This window comes from Martes martes (assembly GCF_963455335.1).
Source record: "Martes martes genome assembly, chromosome: 14".
Taxonomy (NCBI): Eukaryota; Metazoa; Chordata; class Mammalia; order Carnivora; family Mustelidae; genus Martes; species Martes martes.
In genome coordinates this window covers 71,279,196-71,296,038 of record NC_137902.1, presented here as the reverse complement: position 1 = coordinate 71,296,038, position 16,843 = coordinate 71,279,196, and the positions used below count along the sequence as shown (strand labels likewise).

At 38.5% G+C, this 16,843-nt stretch overlaps 1 pseudogene across 1 annotated transcript; it reads right to left on the bottom strand.

The window, feature by feature from the left end:
* Window positions 1–1,466: 1,466 nt before the first annotated feature.
* Window positions 1,467–2,375, bottom strand: LOC308355117 (ribosome biogenesis protein NSA2 homolog; annotated as a pseudogene). Its single transcript has 2 exons — window positions 2,176–2,375; window positions 1,467–2,026 (listed from the first exon to the last, which is right to left on the bottom strand). The product of its transcript is annotated as a ribosome biogenesis protein NSA2 homolog (transcript).
* Between the last annotated feature and the right edge of the window lie 14,468 nt (window positions 2,376–16,843).

The window sequence follows — 16,843 nt, the reverse complement described above, 5'->3', positions numbered from 1 at the left end:
TTAAAATTTTTTCTTGACAGCTGATGATTTTTAAAAAGAGGAAGTTTAAAAAGTGTTACCCCCAAATTCATATATTGAAATCCTAACGCCCAATGTGATGACATATGGAGGTGGAGCCTCAGTGAGAGGTATTGAGATCATGAGAGTGGGGTCTTCAATGAGTAGTATTGGTGCCCCTATAAAAAAGAGAGCCCACAGGGCTCTCTCATCCCTGTCATCACTGAGGGCATAGCAGGAGGACAGCAGCATATGAAACAGGGTGCAGGCTCTCCCCCAACACTGAATCTCCCAGCTCCTTAACCTTGGACTGTGAGAAATAAATTTCTGTTGCTTATATACCAGCAGTCTGCGGTACTTTGTTAAAGCAGCTCGAACCGAATAAAATAGGAAGCAAATGAAAATTTTAACTGAGACTCTAAAAGGATCTTCTGAGTATTGCCAAGAAATTACAAGTTGGGTTAGTCACGTCTAATTTCATCTCAAAATACTTTATTTTCCTTTTACATGGTAATATCTCTAATCATTTATTATAACAATATATCAGATGTGATTTAGATTGATTTGAGAGGGTTGGAAAAAGAACGAAAATAGGAAGAGAAAGGGGAAATATGAAGGGACTATAAGGATATGTGTAGGTAGGAGTTGACATTTATTGATCACTTTCTGTATTCCAGCTCTTAATTTTAGCACTTCACATAAATTACATAATTAAGTATTCAAAACAACTCTTAAGAGGTTGGTGTTATTATTACTCCATTTTACAAATGAGGCAATTGAGGGACAAAAACACTAAGCAGCTTGTCCAAGGACTTAGTGTTGGAGGGGGTGAAGCAGAGAGGTGAACCTTGAAAGTCTAGCTCTAGATGTGAACTGCCAGACACCATATCAGATTTCCTCCTTCAGTGTATGTAGTAAAAATTAGCATAGAGGACATTAACTAAGGCGGGGGGGAATGGAAAGACAGCAGAGAGTGGAATGTATACAAGAAATGGTATGATAAGGAATCAATACTAGATTAACCTGTTCCTTTAATTACCACTAGGTGGCAGTGGTGTCCCAGGACACCTTAATTTTGGGATCCAGAGGGTTAAACCATAGGCCTTAGGGTGATGTGGAATGAGGAACTGTACAACCTCATTCAATGTTATGAGATATTCGTAAATCAAATGTGACCCCTAAAGGGACCTCTTTGACTCTGGCTTAAGCTTGAAATATTATCTATTTACATTCTCATTAATTCTTTCTATCAACCTTAAATTGGTCACTACAATTAATATCATTGTCTTTTTTTTATTTTAATAAATGTCTATTTTAATGTTTTTCACAATAAAATAAATATTTCTCCTGATGACTGGCAGATATGTAAGGCTGTTTGCTAGTATTCAGAACTACCACAGTAATGGTACTCTTCCTGATTGGTGTGTAGGCTTCAGTAATTACAAGGAATTACTTATTTGAAACTGCTATCAAACCAGCAGGACTGCATTTATGCATCCATCATTTTCAGCATTGTTGGTAACCTGGGCATATTTTTCCCAAATAACTTCGCCTCCTTGTGTCACCAGGCCCAACTCACTCACATTCACCTCAATTACAGTACTTTTGGTAGTAACACCCAAAGTTGCATATGGTGGGGATGAAGGATTCTCTTTTACACCAAGTATTGGCAGGCAAAAGGTGGCTTTAAATTCAGGATGTGTTCCATGGGCCTTTTTGAAACATAAGCCTATCGGCCTAATGGATCTTTCACGTCTCCAACAAAGCAGACTTTAGTGACCATCCTCTTCCATGCTTTCTTCTTTCTCCTTCCTGTTTGAATAACTTTTAATACTTCTGTTTCTCCCTGGGCACGAACTTTGGGTAAAGGAACTTCCCATTTTCCCTCTTTCTCTTTTCATTTTTGTTTAATTATATTGGAAAATACTTTAGGTTGCGACTCTCCCTCCCTGTCCAGTAGATAGGCAGGTACTGCTCCTTTTGGAGTCTTTTCATCATTCTTTTGTTTGGTGTTTCTCTTTTCATGCATCTTTTTTTTTTTTTTAAACAGTATCTTTAAATTTCAGCTTTAATATTTTGTTAATATATGGAAATATAACTTAGCTTAATGTTAACTTTGTATTCTGAAACATTACTAATCCCTTATTATATCTTTTTTTTTTTTTTCATTTCATGCATCTTGATTGTTGTTTTCATTTGTATTTTCTCAGCATGGCGCTGTTCATGGTAGAGCTTAGCTTTCAGACCACTCATCTTTTTTGCCTTCTTTGAATGTTCATGAGCCTCTCTCAAACTTCTTTCTTTCTCTTTTTCTCATGGTAATCCAAACAATAGCCATAGCGCTTCTGGTGTAACTCAGTATATTCATTTTGTGACATGATGATGGCCGCAGAGCCATTGGGTACAGCTGCCAGGGTGCAAAGAAGCTCTCAATTTTTGGGTCTCCCAGATCCATGAGCTGACTCCTTGCAAGCCATGACAGGAAAGAGACCAGTATCACTGTTTTGATAAGGACACAATCCTGCACCAAGTATCATGTATTTATCAGTTGATAAAAAGACTCCAACCTTTTTCTCCAGGGTCATTATCACAAAGATGACAGTGTAACTCAAGATTAAAGTAAAATGGTAATTATTAGAAATACATGTATTGGGACACCTGGGTGGCTCAGTGGGTTAAAGCCTCTGCCTTCGGCTTGGGTCATGATCTCGGGGTCCTGGGATGGAGCCCCTCGTTGGGCTCTCTGCTCGGCGGGGAGCCTGCTTCCTCCCTCTCTCTCTCTGCCTGCCTCTCTGCCTGCTTGTGGTCTCTGTCTGTCAAATAAATAAATAAAATCTTTAAAAAAAGAAAAAAAAAGAAATACGTGTAGCATTGGGCTATAATCAAGTGGTATTTAGCTAGGAAATCTAGGATTGCTGAGCCTAACCACTCTAGCCTATAAAGTTCTTGAGAAGGAGAGGCAAACATGATGAACTAGTTCCTCCTTCTTTGGGGGTTGACTACCTACTAACTGCCCCATTTGGAACTTACTGGAAGGCAACATTCACAGATGATCTGAGCTCAAGCACTAAGTGGAGCTTCTTCCTTCTTTTAGCGCCCTCTTCTTACTGCCAAATGGTTTGCATGATGAAAGAAGTAAGTTTATTTTTAAGTCGAAATTCTCCCCAGGCTATTTGAACAGCTGAGAGCTCAGGATGGCTGGTCTGCGTTAAGGAGCTGGGTCCTGGGTCACTTTATTCTGGAAGCAGAAGAGCAGAAAACACAGGGGAAAAGTCCAAGAGAGAAAGCCACACGAACCATGAGAACTCTTGGTGCCCAGCCATCAAAGATTAGCAGACATGGCCTAACCACTATTTTGGAAGCCAGTCCTATCAAGATAACTGCTCCACACTGTGGGAGGTAGGGGGAGAATTGAGAATCATCTCCACCATACAGACAAATAAAGATAACAGTGTGCATTAACTATTGCTAGTTTAGGGAACTATTGAAATAAAAGACAACAGATGCATTAAATCTGGTTTGTAGGGCTGTGCTACACAGTTGAAGCCATCAGCCCACAGGAGCTAGTGAGCACTTGGAAGTATTATTGAGAAACTGGTGAGACTCCGAAACTGAATGTTTGATTTGATTTGGTTTTAATTAATTTCAGCTTAAAAACAAACAGTATAAAATATTTTTCTGTTAAGCATAGTTTTATTGTTTTGGTAGGACTCATTTCTCTTTAACCTTAGTATTGCATTAGATAGGTACTGTTGCATTGTAATGGGTGTGATGAATAGCCCTTCCTTCTTGGTCTTACAGATAAAATATGTACACTACCAGTTGTATCAGTTTCAAAGGATAGGTTCAGTTGGGGTGATTTTTGTAATATGTTTATGTGATTTTTTTATTTAGACAGACTAAGTTATAGTGCTATTTGTATAAATTGTAATTGGTAATTAAATTGAAACACTTAAATAATAATATACTTTTTTTTTAAGATTTTATTTATTTATTTGACAGAGATCACAAGTAGGCAGAGAGGCAGGCAGAGGTGGGGGGGGAAGCAGGCTCCCCGCGGAGCAGAGAGCCCGATGCAGGGCTCAATCCCAGGACGCTGGGATCATGACCTGAGCCGAAGGCAGAGGCTTTAACCCACTGAGCCACCCAGGCGCCCCAATAATATACTTATTTTTGGCATTAATATTAGCGTGGGCAAATTTTCAAATTTATAATAAAGGCATACGTCTGATGCAGCCAGTTGAAAAGGAAGAGTCTGGTATTTTGATGGGAACAGTAAAGAAAAAAAGAAACTGGAAGAATATATGTGAAAATGTAATGATAAGAGGCAATTACGCTTTGTAGGGCAAATCAAAAAGGCTCCTTGTTTGCTGTGTAAAAACTTCTTTTTTTTTAGATTTTATTTATTTGCTGCAGAGAGAACACGTATGAGAGAGTGAGCAAGAACACAAGCAGGGGGAGCAGCCGTCTCCGGAGGGAGAAGCCGGCTGCCCTCTGAGCAGGGAGCCCAATTCCAGACTGTATCCCAGGACCCTGGCTAGGATCATGACCTGAGGCACCCCGAAAAACTTTTTTAAAGATAATAAAGTGGGCGATGTTCAGAGATATTTTTAGCAAATGCAGAGTAAATTTGATAAGTAAACATCTAACACATTTGAAAGTTTTTTAATAGGACCTGGGCTTATAATCTTGACATGCTATAAAATGGCTTGGATACTTGCACAAAAAAAAGAAAATCACTTTTAGATAGATGATAAAATAAGTCATTATTTAAATTATGGCAATTTTGTTAGATAATTACATGAAAAAGATTAAAAAATGCATTTTATAAAAAATTTTATAAAAAATTAAAGGTCTTCAGTGAAACTGTCAGTTACCAGTAAGACAAAAAGTCTTTCTAAAAATATTAGGGATCAATTGATTGAAAGTTCAAGAAACTGAAATATTTTCTTTAGGATTTAAGATGAGTCATGCAGTATGAGATGTTGCTCAATTAATACCTTAGTTACATTTGTCTCAGAAGGCCTTCCAAGTTCATAAAAAAACTGTTAGCAGCTTATGACCTAGAAAATTAAGTTGTGTTGTAGATATTGTAAATTCTTACTTCAGTTAAGAAGAATTTCAAATATGTCTCCAAAAAAATCTCTTTCTGTTACAAAAGACTCTAGTTACATTATGTCAAAAATTCAAATACACTGGAATTTTAAAAACAGGAGACTCATGCTTTCCTTATTACTTCACTACATGAACCTTAGAAGTATCATGAATGCAACTGTTAAAATTATTCAAATTTAAATGTAAAGGCCATAGATATACATATATTCACAGCTCATGAACTATTGCTAGTTAGGGAACTATTGAAATAAAAGACAACAGAGTCATTAAATCTTGTGTTCTTTGCTAGTGCTCATTAGGTGAATCATGGGAGAATTTTATAAAGATGTATTATTACCTCCATATCAAGGTTTTTTGAAACAAAAACGATAATGATGAAAAATGGCAATGGGATTTATGTTTTCTCACTTATATCACACTGTATAAACACACACACACACACACACACACACACACACACACAAGTGATATTTGAAGCTCTAAGAAAAGGAAGTATTTGCAACCTAGCTAGACAGGTACAAGAATTTGTCAAAATTGAAACTGTTCATGGTTCAATTCAGTAATAATTATTTTGAACATTTTTAATGTGAACCAATATACAAGAGAATTTTAATTGTAATTGCCAGTATTATGCAAATGGCTGCAAAAAGAAGGAGAAAAATCTGAGGAATGCTGTTGATATCGATAAACTTTTAGAATTGCTTTTCAATTTATGAATTTCTTTGAATTTGATGTTAATAATATTGAGCTGAAACAAGAGTTAACAAATTTACTTAATTTGGGTAGACATAGAAACTTATGTAGTTTTGTTTCAAAGACAAGGTGTTCATTCTAAAGAATGATGAATTAGTTTTGTCAGTGTGGATGTGAATATTAATAGAAAATGATTTTTTGTTACTTGCCTTAGTTATTGGAAAGCACTTAAAGATGTTTGGAAAATCGGTAGGTGAATCTGCTTTTTCAGCTGTAACTTTTCTGAAATCTAAGTACAGATCATATATTCCTAGTAAAAATTTAGCTCCCACACAGTATGTGCTGTAGTCTCTAAGTGTAATATGCACACTAACTTCCGAGAACTTAGTACAAGAAAAATAATGTAAAATAGATAATTTACATTTTAAAATATTGATTGTTGAAATGATAATATATTTTAGCCATTGAGCTAAAGTATAATACTAAAACTAATCCCCCCCTTTTTTTTCTTTATTAGTTACTATAAAACTTTATCTTTCTGGCTCTCATTATCCTTGTGTTGAGCAGTGCTGGTCTGGGCTGTGCTCAGGATTACCTGGGGGAGTTGGGCTTAGCCCTGAGGAATATTGGAGCCCTATTTTGACCTAACATCCTTACAATGCTTGGTTACAGAGTACAGTCTCAGAACAAAAGACAGTGTGCTAGCCGAGGGCTTTCCTGGTTTCTCATACCTCTTGAGGATAAATTCCCTGACAGACACCTTGGGCATACAGTATCCCCATTAAACCCATACTAAGCAGCTGTCCCTCAAATCTGGGACCATCCTTCCCCTTTCTTCCCCTCCACTGCCCCCCACCCTGCACTGTGTCCTTTGACTTCGTAACTAAAACCTTAGCCTTGCCCTCCTCCAGTAATCCTGTCTTTTATCCATCTGAGTCCCCCCAAAAAGCTACCATTACCCTCTTCTCCTTCCTCTTCTCTACTGCACACACATCTGCTGATGCTAATTGGCTTCCTTTAGGGTCTCTTAGAAGGAATCAGACATTCTAATCAACAGAGAGGTTATCATTTCGTCCATCTGGTTCCAAAAACTTTAAGGAGTTACTATCTACTTAATGAAAGACATGTCTCCTCACCTTCGTATAAACTTACAAAGAAGAAAGAAAACCCATGGGGTTCATTCTTCCCTTGCCTCCAATTTATGGCTCAGAAAAAAAAAAAATCAAAATTATTATGGAACATGAGTCAAAAAGCTAAAGCAAATGGACATTTATCAGGCAAGGGGTGATTTAGAAAGTGTTTTTGAAGATTAACATGCATAGCGGGAAAAAGTCTAATGTTAAAAACATGCTCTGCAAAACTAGAAATAATGTTATGTTATAACAAATTAAGTCTGAAATTGTTTTAATTGGTGTGTACATGTGGAAACAATAGAAACCCATCAAGTAGAAAGTATACCTATTCAATTCTGAATGCACCCAGGAATTTTATGAATTATTTTATATTAGAATTTCAAGCAAGGGAATAATACAACTTTTTAGTAACTGCAAATTCTAATCCTAGAATTAGTTTCTCTCTTTTTCTTTCCTAGCAGAAATAAGTATTTTTGCAATAGTTTTCATGTAAATATTCATGTTTATGTTATGCTATTTAGGGTAATTTGTCCTTTTTGTGATTTTTTTTTTAAATCAGAAAATGAGGGGCGCCTGGGTGGCTCAGTGGGTTAAGCCTCTGCTTTCAGCTCAGGTCATGATCTCAGGATCCTGGGATCAAGCATTGGGCTCTCTGCTCAGCAGGGAGCCTGCTTCCCCCTCTCTCTCTGCCTGCCTCTCTTCCTACTTGTGATTTCTCTCTGTCACGTAAATAACTAAAATCTTAAAAAAAAAAAAAATCAGAAAATGATAGGTCTAGGATTACCGGTACTTTAAAAAACATATTTAGCCTCTCCTCTAGGCTGATTACTTAAGGCTGTAAGATATCAATCTCTGGCCCTTTCAATCTCTCTGAGAAAACCTCTCAGTTTTCTTTTCTTCAAATAGGGATGATAATAGTATCTACCTCCTGGGGGTGTGACAAGGATTAAATGAGATGACCCGCCTAGCACAGAGATAAACAAATAGTGTTATTGTCATTCATTCTTATTATCATTACCTCATCACTATCAGCACACTCATCCATATCAGTATCAAATTGCAGTATTTATCAGGACATGTCCCTTCACATAGTGACCTTACACCATAATCAGATTTATCGTAGACAGCTTGAACTCTGCAACCTTTGGGGAAAGGAGAAGGAATAGTTTTATTGATCCATTGGTCCCATGTTTATAATGTGAGTATCACCAAGAAGAGAGATCTTTTTCATACAACCTGGTTATCTTTCAGGAATAAAACCTGGTTATTGGGGAGTAAAACCTGGTTATTGAGGTAACCAAAAGATAATATATATTTTTACTTTTTCAGAGACTGACATGTACTTCTAGGTAACTTAAGGAGTTTCACAGATGATGTTTATAAATGTAGTATTTACCTTAAGTGTTAATTTCAGAACCTAATTCTGCTAGAACTGGGCAAAATCTACCTTTTGGCAATTTCTCTTCATTGACTGTGTCTTAGCTTAGAATCATTAAGTCTCCTCTTCTCCCACACAGAAATGAGAGGGAAGCCTGGAAGGATCCTATAGGCCTTTAGTGTCCTGGAGCTTTATACATGTTCAAAAAACATTGGCAACTACTGAGATTTTTTGACTAAGAAATGTAACTGAAATGATATTAAACCGATGATGTTAAACTACAACATTAAACTGATTTTTTTTTCAAAGCTAAGCTTGACATTTATTCTATGAGGAGACACTACAGTAAATGTAAAGACCTTACATCTTTCAAGAAACCTAGAGCTTGAACTTCAAAGAGTCAATGCAAAAAACAAAAACATACCCCTAAAAGTCAATGTGCTGCAAAACGCATTGCATAAGAAACAGTGACTGAAAAGTAGCTAATAAACTGATTTATAAAAGACTCCCCCCTGCCCCCCCCCCCGGAGTGCCTGGGTGGCTCAGTCGGTTAAGTGTCTGCCTTCCCTTCAGGTCATGATCTCAGAGTCCTGGGATAGAGCCCCGCATCAGTCTCCCTGCTCTGCAGGGAGTCTGCTTGAGGATTCTGTCTCTCCCTTTCATCATCTCCCCACCTGGTGTTCTTGCGCGCTCTCTCTCTCTCTCTCTCTCTCCCAAGTACATAAAATCTTAAATAATAAATGAAAATAAAAAGATTTTCCTCAAATTTTGTTGCCTCATAACTGTCAAAGTAAGAATCAAGTGCTTGTATTGCTTCAGTGGGTATAATAAAGAATGAAGTCATGTTCACTTTGAAGTTCCAAATTCAAGGTTTTTTTTGGTTTTCTTCTGGTTTTGGTTTTGGTTTTGGTTCTGGTTCAGAGCAAGATAATACCTACCAAGTCAGGATTTTGTGAGGAAACAAGAAAAGGATTTCTACATCCTAAAGCTTCCTTTTGATATCAAGAATGGAATTTGGAATCAAGGCAGAGAGCCTTGCTCTCCAATTTTGTGTGTGTGTGTGTGTGTGTGTGTGTGTGTGAAATATGTATATAAGAGCCTGTTTCTTTTCAGGTAGAGATAGGATTAGAAAGCTCTTCCATCTCTGATATTAGGAAATGAGGAGCTGTAAAAATCAGGTGACTTAGGTAAGGATGAGCATGCTGCCCAGGGACACTTAGGTGAGGGTTGGGGAGAAGGAAAGGCAATCTGATAAACTCTGATTGGGATTCTTGACCGATTGAAGGCAAATCAAAGAACATCCAAGCTTCTTCTCTGCTTCCCTTGGCTTCATGCAACGTAACATCGGAGTGTTAGATCACTACAGGCAGAGGGAAGGTCTAGAAGCATAGCAACCTTGGGGCAGCAAATGCCTGGTCTATAGCCCATGCATGCCATGGAAAATGTCTGGGTGTCCAAGCATGACTGTGTGAAGGAAGAAGTAGGTGGGTGAGAATTAAGAGTAAGCATAACTGTGGGGCACTGGGGTGGACTCTTTGTTAAGCATCCACTCTTGGTTTTGGGTCAGGTCATGATCTCATGGTCCTGGGATGGAGCTTCTTCGTTCAACATTGCTCCACTCTCTGCCTCTCTAAAACAAACAAACAAATCTTGGAGGGGGGGAAAGTAAGCATAACTAAATAAAATTAGGCTTAACTGCCAAAGAGTTACCATGGTTCAGAGTGAGGAAACCTGTGCAAAGACAAAGAGCCCAAGTAAAGGCCGTGAAGTCTCAGAAAAGCCATGCTGCCAGCAAAAATTAAAACGTGGAGCCTAACTAGCACAAGGAGTTTATTGAGCTTCATGGGAACAATCACTCTTGCCTACCTTGAGAACGTAGACTTTAGCGCCATCATCTCTGGACAGGTCAACAAATCTACTCTGGAAGGACAAAGACCAATGCTAAGACTTACTGGTTATTCCTTGGCCAGAGTCAGCATGGCTAGCAGAGCTAGAGAGTTCTCTTCCTTATGCTCATGAGATTGCATGCCCTTAGGTACTCTCCTAGGGGTACACAAAGTTAAGAACTCCAAAATGATTATTTACTCATAAGAGACTGAATTAACCTGAGAGCCTTTATAACCACAAGAGAAAAGTTACTGTTTATCTTCAGATTTAAGGGTTTTTTGTTTGCCTGGGATATACATATATATAATATTTACTTTTAATTAGAGAAATAGAGGATCAAGGACAAAATGAGGTCCGTCTTAGAACATAATAAATGACTATTTTTGTACATCTAAATTGTAGTGTGTAAATTTTAACCTTGCTGTAGGAGTATCAGAGTACTGTTTAATCCTCCTCTTTCCTCCCTCATGCAAGCCCAACAAGCTCTACATATATAGAATGTGTAATCTTTCTCCATCTCTGCTGGTAGTAAAGATCAGAATGTTAGAAATTCAGCTGATGAGTTAAATGTAATCAAAATGTTACTTAGAATATAGATTGAGACACAGGACATCTTTACATGTGGACCAGAATAGAGTGGAAAAGAAAAACTATTCATACAGAAAAACTGGCAATATTGGATGCGAGTTTACTGACATGGCTATTTTAACTCCCATCCTACAGGTGGTGTGAATGAAGCAAACCCCATGGCTTATTACAATAGAAACTTGGAAGTTAGACATCCCCCCAAATGATGATGCCCCTGCTTGGGAAGATAATTGACAGCACCACACACTATGATCATTTATAACCCGGGGGTGTTCTCTTGAAAGTTATTTTTAGTTATTTGATGACACATTTTTTCTAATCCACAATACTGTGCTTTTTTCCTCCTACATTACATCAGACCACAAAATCAACGTTCAATAAACCATTTCATATTCTTGCCACTTAAAATATTGTCTGCTTTAAAAAAAAAAAAACATTCATTTGCTGTTGAGTTGTACCTTTTAAGAAGGAAAAGAGGCAAATAGTTTTTAATTGCCCTGCAAACATTTACATCTTATACATCCTGTGATTCAGCAATTACACTTATCTGTTTTCCACCCCCTGCTAGAGTAACCACAACATTGTCGTGAGGGAAATGATGGAAAAAAAAAATGCTGTAGCACTCTCATTCAACTTTGCATGTAGTGGAAGAAGAAATGCCATCCCTCACTAGCTTGAACTACAAAATTATTTTCCACCCTCAGGAGCAGTTGCTCTTTTCCCACCACTGATGGCCACCACTGTGGCAGGATCTAACTGTTACCTCAGAAATACCAGAAAGATTGTTCTCTTACAATGCTGTGTCTTGTAAATACTTGAGTTATGCCTGTAATTGCCCTAAAATGCATTGCCTGCTGTGCTTGCGTATGTCCAAGAGCAGTTTAAAAGGTCAGCCTGGGTGCTTTGATAGCCTTGATTACTGGCTGTTACTTGGTGATGAAGTAACCGGAGTAAGAAGCAATAGTTAATATTTGTGTCTCATTTATCGAAGAAATACTTCTGGAACTCTTCCATAGGTTGATGACGTCATTTGTTCTGATTCAGATATGTATTTAGGGTATTAAGTGTGGCTGTTTTCAGGAAAGGTACAGCAAACACAGAATTTCTTGCTCACAAATAGACTTTTCCAGTAATCTCAGTGGAGGCTAAGTCTATATAAATTCTGTGCCTCAGAGGTTTTTTGGCCTTTTTCCCTGGACTCTTGCGCTTGGGATAGACTAGATTTAGAATCTGGAAATAGCAATATCAGTGCTAGGCTGCTGAGGAGTATTGTGTGGTTCTTCCAGAGGATGTGAGGAACTCTTCCCTGAGGCTCCCAGCCATTCTGAAAGTCACTGAGGGAGAGGCACATTTGTGCTCCGTTTGCATGGAACAACAGTGACATCCAGTGCTAATACACTTCATGTGAAGAGCCTGAAAGTGCAGCATCACATCATTTCATGGTAAATATGATGGCAAGGGAGATGTGGTTAACATGAGTGTCTTCACTAGTAGCTGCTAACAACAGGCAAGTGGTGTTCCAGGGCAGAGAGAATATTCGTGTAGCACAGCATTGTAGGAAGGAGTATGGGGGCCTGTGCATCATTCCCACCCTCACTCCTGAGGATCACCCTCACTCCTGAGGAACAGGGTGCCAGGCCATCAGCACCCTCTCATGTTATCTCTCAGGACTCATGAAGTGGAGATGGTGGTGCCATCTCACCGGTTGACCATCAATGCCTCAGGCTCAGCATTGACGATCTGGAGTTATCTTTTCTCCAGGTTTGAGATACATAGAGACACCACGGAAGACACAGAAAAGCCCAGCTAGCTTGTAACTTTAGTAGGATTATGTAAGATTGCATTGCCCACCATTTTCTCTCCAGAGAAAGATTCACCGCTTGGTGCTCTTTTGGCCTTAGCCAACCAGCAATGAGAAAGCCATATGCCATCTACCTCGCTCTTCACACCATGTGAGAGCTTACTAATTGTCCTGTGTTGGAGAAGAGCTACTTTCCAAGGCTACGATAGAAAGCTTTGTCTATGTATTTGAAGTTAGCAATAAATAATCCCTCAAAAACTATTTCCCAGATCAATCTAGAATGCATTAAATGCTTGTTAACAAGTAGGCACAGTGCAAGGCCCTGTTCACACTTTATCTTCAATGTTTGCATTATCCACACAAAGCAGGTTTTATCTCCATTTTACAGATGAAGAAAATGAAGCTTAGGGGGAGCTCAGTAATTTGACCATAGTGGGAATCTCAGGGTTTGAACCCAGACACTCCAACACTGACATTCCAGAGTGGAATTCAGGAAAGGAAATGCCAGCCAACCATTCCTGACCAATTCTGCTGCACTGTCTACTAGAGCAACTTCCAGCCACACATGGCTATTCACATTTAATTAATGAAATCCCAATTAAATTAGAAATTCAGTTTCTCAGCCTCACTAGCCATATTTCAAACATGCAATAGCCACATGTATCTAGTGGCTACCATAAGGTACAGTGTAAATACAGAACATTGCCATTAATAGTGACAGTTGTATTGGGCAGTGCTTCTGTAGACTAGAACATTTAAGGAATAAAAAGCAAAGGATGTCTTTAAGGTTTTTTTCATTACAGGATCCATCCCAGATCACAAGTAAGAAAGTGAGCATGGCCCCAGGGCTTTAAGAGAGTTCTTGAATATAATATGCATTTGGTTGGGGAACATCATGTGTTGTTACACCACAGCGAAAACCAAATCTACTTGTTTAAAGGGAAAGCTGTAGGGTAAGAGAGGTCCTCAGCACGTCCCCTGTTCAGCCCAATCTCTGCTTACCAGCATTAAGTTCTGGTGATTCTGAGCTCAACCTTTTGGAACTCCCAGGACTGGGAAAAAATTTTTATATTAAAAAAAAAAAAAAAAGTGAAATTTTTCTTTTCTTTTCTTTTCTTTTCTTTTCTTGTAAAAGTTCACTGAAACAAATTTAGAAAATGAAAATAAATAAAAGTGTAAAAATTAAAATCGGTTATCCCTTATGTTTTAGACTATACTTCTCTTTTCTATGTACTTTTACTTGATAAATGCAATACACTAAGAACCATTCTGCATGTCATTGTTCTTAAACATTCCTTAATAATATCTTATTAATGAGGGCATTCTATTACATTTGGTGACTACATTATAAATTACTGTCTCTTGTCATTGGCTACTTAATTTATTTTTGATGCCATGAATTTTCATGAACACTCATACAGTAAAGATCCTTACACAAAATTTTGTGTACATCCTTAAAATTGTTATGAAGTTGAGAATTCTAGATCAAATTATAAGCAAAAATTTAAGTCTTTTAGATGCACATTGCCAAATCTACCATCTATATTAATATTTATCTCATGTCTATCCACTGAATTTTTACCAGAAGAATAATCTCACATAAGCATAATACAACAGGAGTTGTATTTAACTGTTACTTTTGGAGCTCATCTCATGGAAGGTGATAGAGGTACATTTTGTAAAGAAATCAACATGAATTTGCTCCTTGGTGAGACACGGGTACACCAGGTGGGGGTGTCACACAAATAAAATTTATTTGCAGCAAGTAAGGAGATCATGGGGGCAAGTTCTAAAGCCCTGACTCTTTGAGCAAGGGTGGTTGGGTTCCTTTGTTTAGGGTTAGGGGAGCCTTGTCATTGTATGTAGAGGCGGGCATAAGATCATGCATGTCTTAAGGAAACGTGCCTGCACATGCATTGTATGTGTGCTCTTCCTTGGGCAGAGATTTTAGTATTATAATGAGGTAAATGTCATCAGTCACTCTAGAGGTCACGCTGTGGTCCATCTGCACAGGCATGAGTCAGAGATTAAGCTCAAACTGGTCAGGGTGGTCTGGACTAGCTGAAGGTCTTGTCAGGGCAGTTGCTCACGTGAGGGGAGATTTTGCTTTCCATTTGTCTGAGTTAAGAGATAAGCTGGAGAGAAGAGCTCAGGAAAGAATGTGGGACAAAGGTTGGTGAGTGTAAGCAGGTGGGCAGTCAAGGTGAGGTCCTGGGGTCTAACTGGTGACAATTTCAGTGGTTCTGAACTTAACATGATAGCTAGTGAATAAGTCATCATGCCCCAGGGATTTATCTTGGCCAAGACCCAAATAAGTCTTCTTTAGTCAACAGCTGCATGAAGTTGTAAAATGTTTACAGGAAAGTCTTGAGGAAAAATGGTTACATTCTGCATTGTTGTCTTACTTGTTTCCTTCAGTAAATAGTCAAGGTCAAATTGTGACAGTAGCAGGGATGGAGAGCTCAAAATGGAATACATGCATAATTTGATGTTGGTGTGTTAGGAAGGTAGGGTCAGCGTGTTTTGCAAACACGGGCTCCTTGCTATCAACAACTGGTAAAATCTACCCCATCATCACCCCAGAATGGAGGCAGGGTGTGCTTCTTCTCCAAAATGACATGTTTAGTCATCATCTTTGAGCGTGTGCCAACTCTGATACTCTTGGATTCCTAGGGCCAAAATGGTATATGGGGAGAAAATAGAATCTTACTACCTCTTTAGGCCTTTATTACGTGACTTAAATCTCCAGTTAACTTCCTGCATTTATTTCATGTTTTACTAGTAAGATGATACACTTTTGTCATTCTCACACTGGAATTATTCAAGTCTTGTTTATTGGGTTCTTGGCCTACTATTAACCCTAGTGCCCATACCTTCCCCAAAGTCAGTGACTGATACAAGACTTCAGTGTTGTCTTTTTCCTAAGTCCCCCTTGCAGTGATTTTGTGCTGATTTTTTTTTCTTTTCTTTTTCCTTTTTTTTTTCATATTTTATTTTTTTTAAAGTAGGCTCCATACCCAATGTGATGCTCAAACTCATGACCCCAAGATCAAGAGTCACATGCCCTACTAACAGAGCCAGCCAGGCATCCCTGCACTAACGGAGCCAGCCAGGCACCCCGCACTGGTCTTTCAAAAATCGGTATGGAATAGACGCTTCTTTGAATAGTAAAGGGAGTAAATGCACAGACGCTGGAGCACTTATCTGGCTTCATGCCTTGGCTCTGCTACTGGCTGGTTGTGTGACTGGGGATACACTGCTTAACTTTGGCCTTCCTTATCTGTAAACTTGGGACACAAATAGTACCTCCCTTGTAGGATTATTAGGGTTATATATATTAATATCTGTGAAGTGCTTACAATAGTGCCTGGCCCTTAGTGAGTATAATAAAAAGTTGTTAAATAAAATAAGGACATTCGTTCTTAAGTCTTTCCTCTTACCTCTCAATATTTTCAGAGCATGTTTGTGTCTTTTTCTGCCCACCCATTCATATTTTATTGCTTTTGGGTTTTTTGGTAATAGATTTAAAATGACCTTTTTAAATATATAATTTCCCCCTCTTTAATGGATCAGACATTTAGGATTCTCTTGCCAGGATGGTCCTTCATTGGGACTAAATGATAAAATGTCATGATGTTGATAATTGTTAACACTATTTGAGCCCTTTATTATGAACCAGCAATGATATTAAGAACTGTACCTAAAGTCTTCTTTATAAACTTCCCCAAATCCTATAGAATAAATACAGCTATTACCCTCATTTTAAATAGGAGATTTGAAGGATTAAGCCACTTTCCTGGGCCATACAAATAATGGCAGAGCCGGGTTAGGAGCTGGGTTGTCTGAGGCTTTCTGAAGCAACCCTCCTCCTGCTGTTCACCGTGTTTAATGCACAGGTAGAGAAAAAAAACTTGGTTTACCTCCAGGAAGATGCTACCGCTATTGATGATGACACTAACATTAGCAAAGTGACAGTAAAAATAGCTACTCTTCCCCAAGAGCCTGCTATTTTCAGGTGCCTGTTCCTGCTTATGCCTGTTAGATTAGCTATACCAGGAGGCCATCGGATTGAGCTGTCGCTCATGCGGGGGGAGCCCACGTGAGCAGGCTACACTCTAAGCCTGTAAATGCCTTTATGTTACAAAAGCAAAACACTAAGGGCAATCAGTCATGAAAAGATAACCGGGCTTTAGGCTCTAGCCAATCAAATGATTTCTTTCTCTGCTTTTGCACTTTCTCCATGTATGCCTT